The sequence below is a fragment of the Schistocerca serialis genome, chromosome 9 (assembly GCF_023864345.2).
Source record: "Schistocerca serialis cubense isolate TAMUIC-IGC-003099 chromosome 9, iqSchSeri2.2, whole genome shotgun sequence".
In the NCBI taxonomy this organism is placed as follows: Eukaryota; Metazoa; Arthropoda; class Insecta; order Orthoptera; family Acrididae; genus Schistocerca; species Schistocerca serialis.
This window is the reverse complement of record NC_064646.1, coordinates 80,559,448-80,571,622: the sequence shown is the minus strand read 5'-3', so window position 1 is coordinate 80,571,622 and position 12,175 is coordinate 80,559,448.

Sequence of the window (12,175 nt, the reverse complement as noted above, 5' to 3'; positions counted from 1 at the left end):
TTCTGCGGCGGCGGCGGCTGTTATTAGAAACCGATAGCTGTGACCTACAAGCTGGTCCTGCCCCGAGCAGGCGGAACATCTTGTCCGCTGGAAAGCGGGCGGTGCTGGCAAAGTGCCTCCTGGTCCCTCCCCCCCTCTCTCTCTCCCCCTCCTCGCCCCTGCAGAGGGGTGGCGGTCCAGCAGAACACTTGTCGCCGCGAACACAGCCTGGCGTAGCGCGGAACTTCTTGTCCGTACCTCTGCACTAGTACGTTGTTGTGGTTGCACTTCGGAACCTCCTCTCACATTGTACTCTCCAAGAGAGAACAGCGTCCTGGGGCCAAGTTTATACAAGGTGCAAGCGGGCTGAATTTCATCTTAAACCGCCTCGTTATTGCTAACATCTGCATCAGCAGCAATGTTTTATTCAGTGTCGGATAAAGGTGTCTTCCCAACTTTTCTACATCCTACGATCTTCAACTTTATGCCACCCAGTAAAATCCTGCCACTGCCCTGATATCGTAGATAAAAAGTTGTCGTCTTCTAGAACGTATCTTAACACGTAGGTACCACAAAAGAATTTGCCCAGTCCATTGTCCATCAGTTCTGCAGGCTTAAAGCCTCGCCTATCTCCACTTCAAAATCACAAGCATCGTAACAATGTGCTTTTCTTCTCTTACATGTATGACCTTTCTATGAGTATTGTGATGGCCTCTTTGCCACCTCAAGGATGACTGTTGCTGGAAGTCTGCTTACTTGTTCACTGCTTATGGTCGCCAATACAGCGTGTCGCTGTTGTGAGTCAGGCGGACGAAAACGCTACACCTCTATATATATTATGATGCTTATGTGACAGATCCATTGCATTGTTTGAGGGAAGAGACCAAACAGCGGGGTCATCGGTCTCATCGGATTAAGGAAGAACGGGGAAGGAAGTCGGCCGTGCCCTTTCAAAGGAATCATCCCGGCATTTGCCTGGAGCGATTTAGGGAAATCACGGAAAACCTAAATCAGGATGGCCGGACGCGGGATTGAACCATCGTCCTCCCGAATGCGAGAGCCATAGAGCTTGGCCGTTTTATACACGACTCGCACAAATGTTCCTTCACATTTAACATACGCACGTTAGGAGTATTAATTATTTTTTTATTTTTTACGTAATTAGACTTCTGTCCTATGAGAATTACTGAATTATTTTTAGGAGAAAGCATCACTGAGAAAATGATTGTGGAAGAAGGAAGTGAAATTCATACCCTCCTGAGTGAGTACTAAAGAAAATATGTGTAGTATTTCATTTCACGACGGAAAAATAATTGCCGATGCGAAGTTGCAACATAAAACTCCAGGCAGTGGAAATAAAACTGCTATTTTAGTACCTAATGTTCCGTTACAGTTACAGCGGTGTGGACTAATTGTGGTCAGTAGGCAGTACTACTTCGGAAAAAAAAGAAAAAAAAAGAAAGAAAGATCGTGGAAGACGGTAAGAGAAACTGATATACTCCCGTGCGAATAGTAAAAAAAATATGTGTAGTATTTCATTTCATGACGATAAAATAATTGTAAACGGGAAGTTTCATCGTAAATGTCCACGTACTGGGAACAAAATAGTGATTTTAGTGGCTATTGTTCTGTTATTGTGTCTTATCCGTATACAATGACACTACACGGCGCTCCACTCGATGCCAAGGGGATTCCTCTGTAAATTATACAGGATGAAACGTTAAGACCCGCCAAAAGATGAGAAGTTCTGAACTATTTTGAAGAATAAATAACAGCATTTCTATAGCAGCGTTGTTGCCTCTTAAGATGTCTTTCCTCAAACATTTGAAGCATGCCAAACACAATATGCGCAGTTAGAGACGAGGCTGGAAGACTTGTCATATGAGTTAATGGATTAACTTGGTTCAAAAAAGGTTCAAATGGCTCTGAGCCCTATTGGACTTAACATCTGAGGTCATCAGTCCCCTAGAACTTAGAACTACTTAAACCTAACTAACCTAAGGACATCACACACATCCATACCCGAGGCAGGATTCGAACCTGCGACCGCAGCGGTCTCGCGGTTCCACACTGAAGCGCCTAGAACCGCACGGCCACACCGGCCGGCAAATGGATTAACTATAAAATATACAAATTCATATGTAGATACGGACGTTGCTTCTACGTCCTCAAGAGCTACAAAACCTAATGAGTGTTATGTCCACGACCGTGCAAAATATTTTAATGTATCCGTTGTTACTGCATGAAACCCTCTTCACAGGATAGCCATGTATACCGAGGACTTGGAACACAACTCGGGTGTGACTACAGTTTTACTCCCACTCCAGAGCCGCAGACGCGGCGAACAGAGTCTATTGTGGCATTGCCCACAGGACGTGTAAGGCCGTCTCTGCAAAGGGATTCAGATGAACGTTGGTAAGACGATCACGCAAGTGCGTTAGGGTTGCCGAGACCTGACAGGCCTGTGGGGTGGGTACGGCAGGCGGCGGGCGAATGGAGGCGCTTTATGCCAAACCTTGTTATAGAATATTTGCATGCCGCCTATTGGAGGGTTGCGGAGGCCGCCCGGCGACCGACAGCCAGACAGGAGCTGCCGGAGAATCCAAATCAAGCCCGCCCCCGCGTCCCGCCTCCGCCGCGCACGACGCCGTCCCCCTCCGCCTCCGCACACCTTCCGACAGCGCCGGGCCCGCTACAACCCTTTCCGCCTGCCTCCAATCTTGCATGAGTTATCTCAGCAGAACAATGGCAGCTTCTGTCTCTTTCTCGGGACCCGCCGCACCGCGCCGCGCCAGATATTGGATCTGCCGGCTGACAATAAATACCTGCGCATTCGGACGGAGGCAGCAGGTGTAGCCGGGTCGGCCGGGCCCGTGCTTTCGCGTCCGGAGATGCCGTCTCCCGACAAAGGCGGCAGCCGACGCCGCTTAGACCACCAGTCAGGTTATCGATTAGCAACTCCGCACCGTATTCCTTATATCGCACTGCCTCTCGTCTGTACCTTCCGTCCAAAATGTACTGCAAACACTGCGGGCGTGTTGGGAGACTTGATCTCCTTCCAATACGTTCAGGCAACTAGTGGATGACTTGCGAGGATCTACACTGTGCGCCTTTCTTCGTATGATCCATTTTAGATCACTGCGCGATATGTCGATGTGTTTACACCAAAATAATTAAATAAATGTAGCGTTCGCAGGCATCGTATGTAGCGGACACGCCGACCATTGCAATTTATGTACAGATAAACCGCCACAGTTGCGTATTGTTTGATTTATTAACTAGTTTCGTTCATTGTACGAAACATCCTGAGATATTTATTGCCCTAGTTAGGGGTTCAATTCCCCGCTCGGCACCATCATCGACACAGACTGTTTTCACCAGGGCAATGAATGAAAATTAGCACGTTAATCATCAAATGAAAACAAATAATACGCGACCTGTGGCTGTAATCTGTACTTTCATTAAATAATTCTCTGGTGAGCGGCCAGTGGCGAAATCATCTCTATACTTCCTGCCCGTGTGGCCGTACCGTAGTGCATCATTTTCCACTGGTTTGGCTGTTACTACAGATTAAAGACACCAGGATGGAGAAACACGCTATTGGTCCAGCACCATTAAATATTTACATAACTTGTAAGATCTATTACGTCTCTAGTTCTGTTATCATAGTACAAAGGTGCCATATAATTACGCTTTTGACCGAATGGCGTAATGTGGTGGACACGGGGTGAGGGGGGTTCAAATGGCTCTGAGCACTATGGGACTTAACATCTGAGGTCATCAGTCCCCTAGAACTTAGAACTACTTAAACCTAAGTAACCTAAGGACATCACACAGATCCATGCCCGAGGCAGGATTCGAACCTGCGACCGTAGCAGTCGCGCGGTTCCAGACTGAAACGCCTAGAACCGCTAGACCACCGCGGCCGGCTGGGGGGGGGGGGGGGGTATAAATAACATCACACCCAAAAAAAAGGCTTTTGAGAGGGGTATGGAAAATGAACAAATTACGACAAAAGAAAAACGGAAAAGTTTAAGAAAAATCTATCAAGATACTGTATCCGGAAGTATTAAATTAAAGAATAAAAACAGCCTTAAAGCAGCAGGAGAGGTGATGATTTAATATCTCTCTAAACAGCAAATGGCTTTCATGATATCAACAGTTCTGTGATGAGATAAAAGTAAAGGAACAATATCGAGAAAATGTAAAACTGACAGATAAGAAAGGAAACATAAGAGGACAATAAAAAGAATAATGTGATACCATCAGCTGATACGCGTAACGTAAGAGAGAACCGAAAGGAAAATTACAATACTTGCGGCTGAATAATGAGATGAAAATCCATGGGGCGGAAAATTTCAGTTGGTGCGACAGGATCTAAGAAATTATAATTTCAGTATGTTAGAATGTAGTGGCCACAGAATGAAGGTAACGTGCCACCGAATTAGTGTGGATTGGATGTACGAGAAGCATTCTACTGAAAGAACGGTATTTTTGTTCACTTTGGTAAATCACTCTAATCTTTTGCGGAATTGAGACAGCACATATCTCGGCGTCTATTGTGAATATAATCCGCGAAACACGGAACTAACTGCGATACGGAAGGAACTGGGATTTTGATAACTTCTGTGTCTCGCCTTTGCTTGACATTAACACTGGATGACTATGCCGTTTGTAACCGGGGGTGAAACCTCGTAAGAGAATAGCAGCCAGTAAACGACCCGACTACGTCATAGTGTAAAATATTTCAATATACCACATTTATTGTATTTAAAACAACGACTAAGATGTACTCAAACGTTAGAGGTCGCTCAACGGCAACGTATAACAAGGCACGAGACGAATAGCCAGTGTGTCTTTAAGAATAAATAGCAGACACATCAGTTTGGCAAAGTCGTCGGCAGCGGATCAATCGATCACTATCTTCAGCATCGTGTGGTTGTAAAAAATTGTCGTCGTATTATGTTGGAGTGCTTTTGGGAAAGATAGACAGGAGACGGAGCACATGCTGGGAGTGTTTCAAAGAGGGGGAAGGAAATCGGCCGTGCCCTTTCAAAAGAACCATCCCATCATTTACCTGGAGCGATTTTAGGGTAATCACGGAAAACCTAAATCTGGATGCGCAGACACGGATTTGAACCTTCGTCCTCTCGAATGCGAGTCCAGTGTGCTAACCGCTAAGCAGCTGTTGGGAAGAAGGTCAAGGACTTTTCGAGAAAGTCGCTTGAAGATCGGTGTAAATGTAGCTGATTCCCATGTAGGTGGTTAGTTTGTTTTCGTCTGAGTATCATCCCTGTTGTCGTTAAAATATAAGAAATAGGCCAGGTGTGAGTCTGGCAGGGGAACAGAAAATTTTTTATTTGTTCCTTGTGCTTTTCTACCGTTCCTCTCTAAAGGATAATAACGACTGGGAAAGATAATAATTAGGGTTGAAATTTTCCTTTGCTCTGAGAACACAAACAGCTAAATCCGTTTTTCGTTAAGCAGCACAACAAAACATGGAGGTTCGAGGCACAAAATTCGCGAGGTTGAGCAGCAGGAGACGGCAAAGCAGTGGGCGGAGTTGCCTATGCCATTTACACTTAGGGGCAGGGTTTAGGTGAGCGAAAGAATGTTTTTAGAAAAGTACTGGAGGAGTAGGAGTTAAGTATTTAACGCCCTGTCGACAAAGAGGTCATTACAGACGGAGTAGAAGCACGGATAAGGGAAGGAAGGGGAAGGAAATCGGCCGTGCCGTTTCAAAGGAACCATCCCGGCATTTGCCTGAAGCGATTTAGGGAAATCACAGAAAACCTGAATGAGGACGGCCGGAAGCGGGTTTGAACCGTCGTTCTCAAACAAAGGACAGAGCAGCTAGCACTGGCGCAAAGTGCAAAATGCACCCAGGTGGACTCGGAGGTGGTACTACATAGAAGAAATAGATATTGTGGATCGAGTGGAAATTTCCTGTGCCTAATACATATTTATAAAGGAAAGGAGATGGAGCGAAAATATAAAGCTCTGCGTTGCTGGGAAGGGTTTGGGAGAAAAAAGTGGGCGAAAAAAAGAGGAGCTTCGGGAAAGCGAGAAGCGTCAGTAACACTTACGTTGAGCAGCGGCGGGAGCGGAGGAAGGCGACGCCGTCCATGTAGACATTCCCTTTACTTTCCTCGATATATCTCACAACATACAGAGGGACTGCCCTCCCCTCGCTAGCTGTGCTTCTCACACCCCTTCCAGATTCCCTCCCCTCCGCTCGTCGTCCACCCCCATCCCCCGCCCCGCGCGTCGTCCACGGCTTCACCACTGTGCCGCAACTCTCCTTCCACCCCCTCCCGCTCCCCTCCCCCCGTTTCGAGGGATGGAGGGAGGCCGGCAGTCTTGCTCTGAAATAAATCGATAGCAGACTTAGCGTATCTGTCTAATTGTCAGTAGCAAACGCAAGACTCGGCGGGGAAGCGATGGAGCCGTATAGAGCTTAATCACTCGCCCACCCGCCCCCGCGCTGCCGCCGCCGCCTCCGCGCCTCTCCGCGCCGCCGCCTCCAGCTCCTCTCTCTCTCTCTCTATCTCTCTCTCTCCTCCTCCTCCTCCTCCTCCTCTCTTATACGGCCCCTTCCCCTCCTCCCCCCCGGAGCCTCCCCTCCTCGCCGGCTCCCTTCCCCCTCTCACCCGCGTCTCCACCCTGAACTGGCAGCTCAACTAGCCTTCCGTCCTCCAATAATCAATAATTATACTCAAATAAAGAGGAATAAGGAGAGACGGATGGTGGCGCTGGAGAGGGACGGAGCGAAAAGGCTACTGCTCGCCCGCCCGCCTGCCGAGGAACTAAACACAAGCAACCCGGGCACAGCAGAGCACAGTGCGGCGCGGCGCGGCGCGGCAGGCGTCGACGAAGGCGCCGAGCCGCGCTGGCCCCTGGCGCGGACTCTCGCACGCCTGCTGCCGACCCACTTCTTACAAAACTGTCCGCCTTTTAAAGGCCTCCCTTCTTTTTATCTTCCCAGCCTCAGGCGGCGTCTTGTTAAGAGGTTTGCTGGAAAATACATTCATTTTTTTTTATCCGACCCGTCCCCTAACAGAAGCGTCTTAAAGAGCATTGCCATCTGCTGGCTACTGTTACGAGCTTTGTTTTGTCTTATCCTTCGGCTATATTATGCCACATACCTATAAGGAACTCATCGAACGATCGCTTGAAATAGCACAATAATTCGGTCAACATATTCGGGTACTACAGTCTAACACCCCAGTATCCAAAATGTGCGAGGCTCAGGACCTAATCATTCCATTCTGATGATTCGTCTAGTACTCCCAATTCACACTATGTGTGTTTATTCGCTTGTCCTCTACAACGAGGGAAGCAGTGCAGCCGGCCGGTGTGGCCGAGCGGTTCCAGGCGCTACAGTCTGGAACCGCGCGACCACTACGGTCACTTGTTCGAATCCTGCCTCGGGCATGGATGTGTGTGATGTCCTTAGGTTAGTTAGGTTTAAGTAGTTCTAAGTTCTAGGGGACTGATGACCTCCTCAGAAGTTAAGTCCTATAGTGGTCAGAGCCATTTTTTGAAGCAGTGCAGTTGTCAACACACCGTGTTCACACAGGGAAAACGGGCGGGAGTTCAAATTTCAGAGTCAAATTTTCCGTTTACTCCATAAAATTCTTAATACTATGAAAAGGTTTTACAAATACCACTACCAGGCACAAAATTTGTTGATTACTTGACTCATTTAATGATCAACACGTTTCGAGATTAGAAGTCTTCATCATCATGCTACAGTGGCAGTACAAAAAACATTTAACACAAATGGACAATATATTAAAGTTCCTTTGTAAAGTCTGTAATATGAGTGTGCATCTGTGTTCAGTACTTTTTGTTCTGGCACTGCCGCCTGATGATGAGATCTAACCTCGAAACACGGTGCTGATAAAATAATTTAAATAGTCAACAAATTTTGTGACTGGTACGGATATTGGTAAAATCTGGCCTTATTTTTGAAAGTCACAGTCGATTAATAGTCAATATGGCTCTAAATTATTCTAGTGGTATGATGGTTCCTTTAAGAATACCGTTACCAATTTCATCTACTCAGTACCTCTGTTCTTACATTGGTTCTCAATGACTGTACGTTCATTGCTGACCACCTTTCTTCCTACCTTTCTCTTGAAAGTACGTCAGTATTAATGATACTCTCCCATGTGAAAATACAGAAACGGAGGAGGCGGTAACAGCCATAACGTTTTCTTTCCAGACGCAATGATGATGAAATGTTTCGTTTTGCTTTCAGTAAAATTATGTCACCTTTCCAAATCCACCTTTAATTGGAGGGGGAGGAGAAGAAGAATAAGAGGAGAAGGAGGATGATTTAATATTAATGTCAAGATTACCAGCGAGGCATAGATTTACCTCAACTGACACAGGGTCATCGCATAATGTGATCTTCACCTTTGGTCCCACAGACAGTTTTTTTACCGTATTTTACCTTAAAACTAAAACTATTAAAGAGGGAAGGACACAATGAAGCCAGTCCGTCCACGGCCGCCCCGTCTTATTGCAGTAGCTTTCCAATTTCTGCCTTCTCGCAGTCCCGCACCAAACAATCATCTTCAGAAGCAAAGCACGGCGAAGAAAGGAATAAAGAAACAAACAAAAAAATGTTCCCAGGTTTGGAGTCACAATCTCTTTCCCTCAGACAACAGCATCCGCCTCCCCTGTAAGAGCTGCCACTGCTGTATCTCCCCAGCCACCACTTTTTTCACGCCATTTTTTTCCGAAGACTGCGCCGTTTTGCCCGCATCTCGTGGTCGTGCGGTAGCGTTCTCGCTTCCCACGCCCGAGTTCCCGGGTACGATTCCCGGCGGGGTCAGGGATTTTCTCTGCCTCGTGATGGCTGGGTGTCGTGTGCTGTCCTTAGGTTAGTTAGGTTTAAGTAGTTCTAAGTTCTAGGGGACTGATGACCATAGATGTTAAGTCCCATAGTGCTCAGAGCCATTTGAACCATTTTTTGAACTGCGCCGTTCAATCTACAGACTCTTTCCTTGCTAATTGTCAGAGCGGCGTCTCGTGTAATTCCACTACTGATCAAATAGGAGTACCCTTAAACCGATGAGTTCGTGATTCTTTAAACGGAAAGGATTCACATTATGCATGTACACTTTCTGAAAAGATAATGCCGTCATCTGGATAAGGGTATATGAGCGGCGCGCCTAGACTGTGGAGGACCGTGGTGAGAGCACTGTTATATCTGATCAGTCACCCGGAAGGATCTACGCTGTACATGTGTTTCAAAAGCTGTTTATGACAAACAATAAGAAGCGCCAAAACTAATGACTACAGTAACAAAAAGTATGATTAATACTTCTATCGATATTTCTACCGGCCAGCCGAAAAATCTTAGCTATTTCCTCGTAGCTACATGTGTGTTCTCACTAATTGTTACTGATCATGGCAACACGATAAAATAAATCTTGCACTAGGCAATTCGAACATTGTACAGGATTAATGTTCTGCATTATTTACTCTGTGTAATACGGCATCCTAGTGACTCACCGGGACTTGTGACCTATTCTGACAGTGCGCGAAGATACTCTATAAAAATCAAAATTCCAGTCCGCCAGTAACACACAGAATGATCGATAGAGGTTGCTCACCGCTATTCATAAAGCCTCGCCTCGGCGCAGGTTAAGATGCCAACGCTCTTGTCTTGCCTCACAGATACGATGCAACTTCAATAGGGAAATTATAGAGAGGAAACGATGAAACGAAGCGTGTCTCAAAGATTACTTACGACTTACAGTTCGTTTAGCATCAGATATTTAAGTTTTCTAACGCAAATGCAAGAGCAGGAGATAATACCAGTTCAAATTCTTCACTTTCGTAACGTTTCTTGACGACGGTAAGAGGATTTTTACTGTATTGTAATGAGATGAAAAGTCTGTTTTTCCTCATCTTGTTGTATACAAGAAACTCATTTGACATGTGCTACCTTTTGTGACAACCCACACTATCGACAATACATTTTCTTCCCCTAAGGTAGCTTCTAGCGGACTCGAGAGAAAACAACTTACGTATCTTCACTCATATCATGGAGTAATGTGCTATTTAAGTTTGGTGCAGTATAAAAACGTCCAATCGCGTTTAAGGTGAACAAGGATGACATTACATCCCTCCATAAAGTACACACATGGAGTCCGCTTCCATAGCTGAGCGGTCACTCTTTATGACTGCGATGTGGAGGAAATGAAAATTCAGTTCCTGATACTACCATACTTTTTATTTCCTTGATGGAATGGCTGGAACGAGGTACAGTCAGCATCGTGAAACGAAATTACGATTCACTTAAAAGTAGCGGGTCCGAAGTCTGGAAAACACAACGGCCGGGAGAACGGTGTGTCGACCCATGCCCCTTATTACCAAGTCAAATGACGCTACTGGCAGATGATTTTGTTGGATATCTATTTAACTACGAATTCCTAATTTATTTGTGTAAATTCATTATAAATTTTTAACTCCCCAGATGTCTCTGTTACTACCGCGATACAACTCCTGAAATAGTCTAGCAAAAAAGTCATCGTGAAACAAAAGTTTGACATTTTGTGAAAACCTTGATGGGAAATACTTCCCGAAGAAAACATTTTTCTCTTTCGTAGTTATTTCAAGATCAGACTGATGTTAGTTCAAGTTTAATAATGCTAGAGGAATGATTACAACGAACGTGTTGCGGCGTACGTGACGGTACAAGAAACTACCACAGTGCCATGGATTAACAGCTGAAGTTTCGAAGAGAGAGAGAGAGAGAGAGAGAGAGAGACGCAGAGTGTTGTCTGCGTCGCATCTGAGCAGTCAAGATTCTGTTCCCGAAATTATTCGCTAACAGAGAAAGTAGCTGGTTATTTCGACTCAATCCGCGCGCCGATGCTGCGGCTCATGTTTTGGAGTATCCTTTCGGAACCCTCGGCCTGTGGCGACGGTGGAGGGCGGCGGGGAAGGGGGGGACTGGGGAGAAGCTCTTGTGAATATCGGAAGGGATGCTGAGGGGCGATCTGGCCGAAAGAGTCGGTGGTCAGCGGAGGCGGCACCCTCCCCCGTTCCCTTTCCCCTTTCCTTGCGTCCTTTTCCCCCTTTTTTAACGTACCCGGCCGGCTCCCCTTGCCACCCCAGAGCAACCCTTCACTGGGTGATCAGCAGCGCCTCGGGCCGTTAGTCGTTGGTGAGGGGTTAGCGGCCCCCGCCAGTAGCTTACTTGAGGCAGCGAGGCGGCCGGCAAGGGGTAAGACGGGCGTTGTTTCCGCGGCGAACACGCCGCGCCTACAACCCCACAGGTGCAAAACCGGCGCCACACTTGTCTGCTTGCTCAAGCGAGTCCTTCTTCACGGCCTACCATTTTAGTTCAGGTCGCGACTTTATGTGCCAAATAATGACCAAGCATAAGGCCAGAAGTGCTGAAACGCACATCCCGTATAGATCGTGCTCCGGGTGGCGAGTTTAGATTCGTTTTACCGAAGCGAGGCGTCTTAGAAGTAATACACACCCTCGTGAAGAACTACACACTGTGACGCTACTTACTTTCCCCATCTGTGTTAGCTGGTCACAAAATAAATTCATCTCGCGATTCGGAAGAGCAGTGGTGGTGGCCCAGCTGTGTGGGCGAACTACGATCGGAGCAGGCCAGTTCCGGCCATCTGCACCCTGCGTCGACATCCAAGTAGCGTCGTCGTCTTTAAAAACAACCAACCAACCGCTGGCGCCGGGGCGTCGGCAACACTGCTAGCGCCCACGCACGGCACTCTGCGTGTCTGCCCCTGTTTGTGCTATTGATTCGTTTCGCTATCAACCGGCCATCGAGCTCATTCGTTAAATAGCATTCCAGTGATAAAATATCTGACACTCATTCCTTCTCTCTCTCTCTCTCTCTCTCTCTCTCTCTCTAGCTCCCGGGCCATCCAGATCTGGTCCTGTGTTCCAAAATGCTCGACACCTGTTACATGTAACACAATAAACGTTCCGACTACTTAAGTTCGCTTATGATAACACCTAACGGTTATGAGTAAAACAAAGGTTGTTGCAAATTTTTACGGCCGATGCTGTACAGACTACAGAGGATCCTAAACTGGATACTTTAATATAAGGTGCTAATCGTCAGACAACAATACTCGGTATTTTTGCTGACGTATTGCACCTCTTAGCAACAACATAAGTTCACAACTTCTGTACAAAGGAA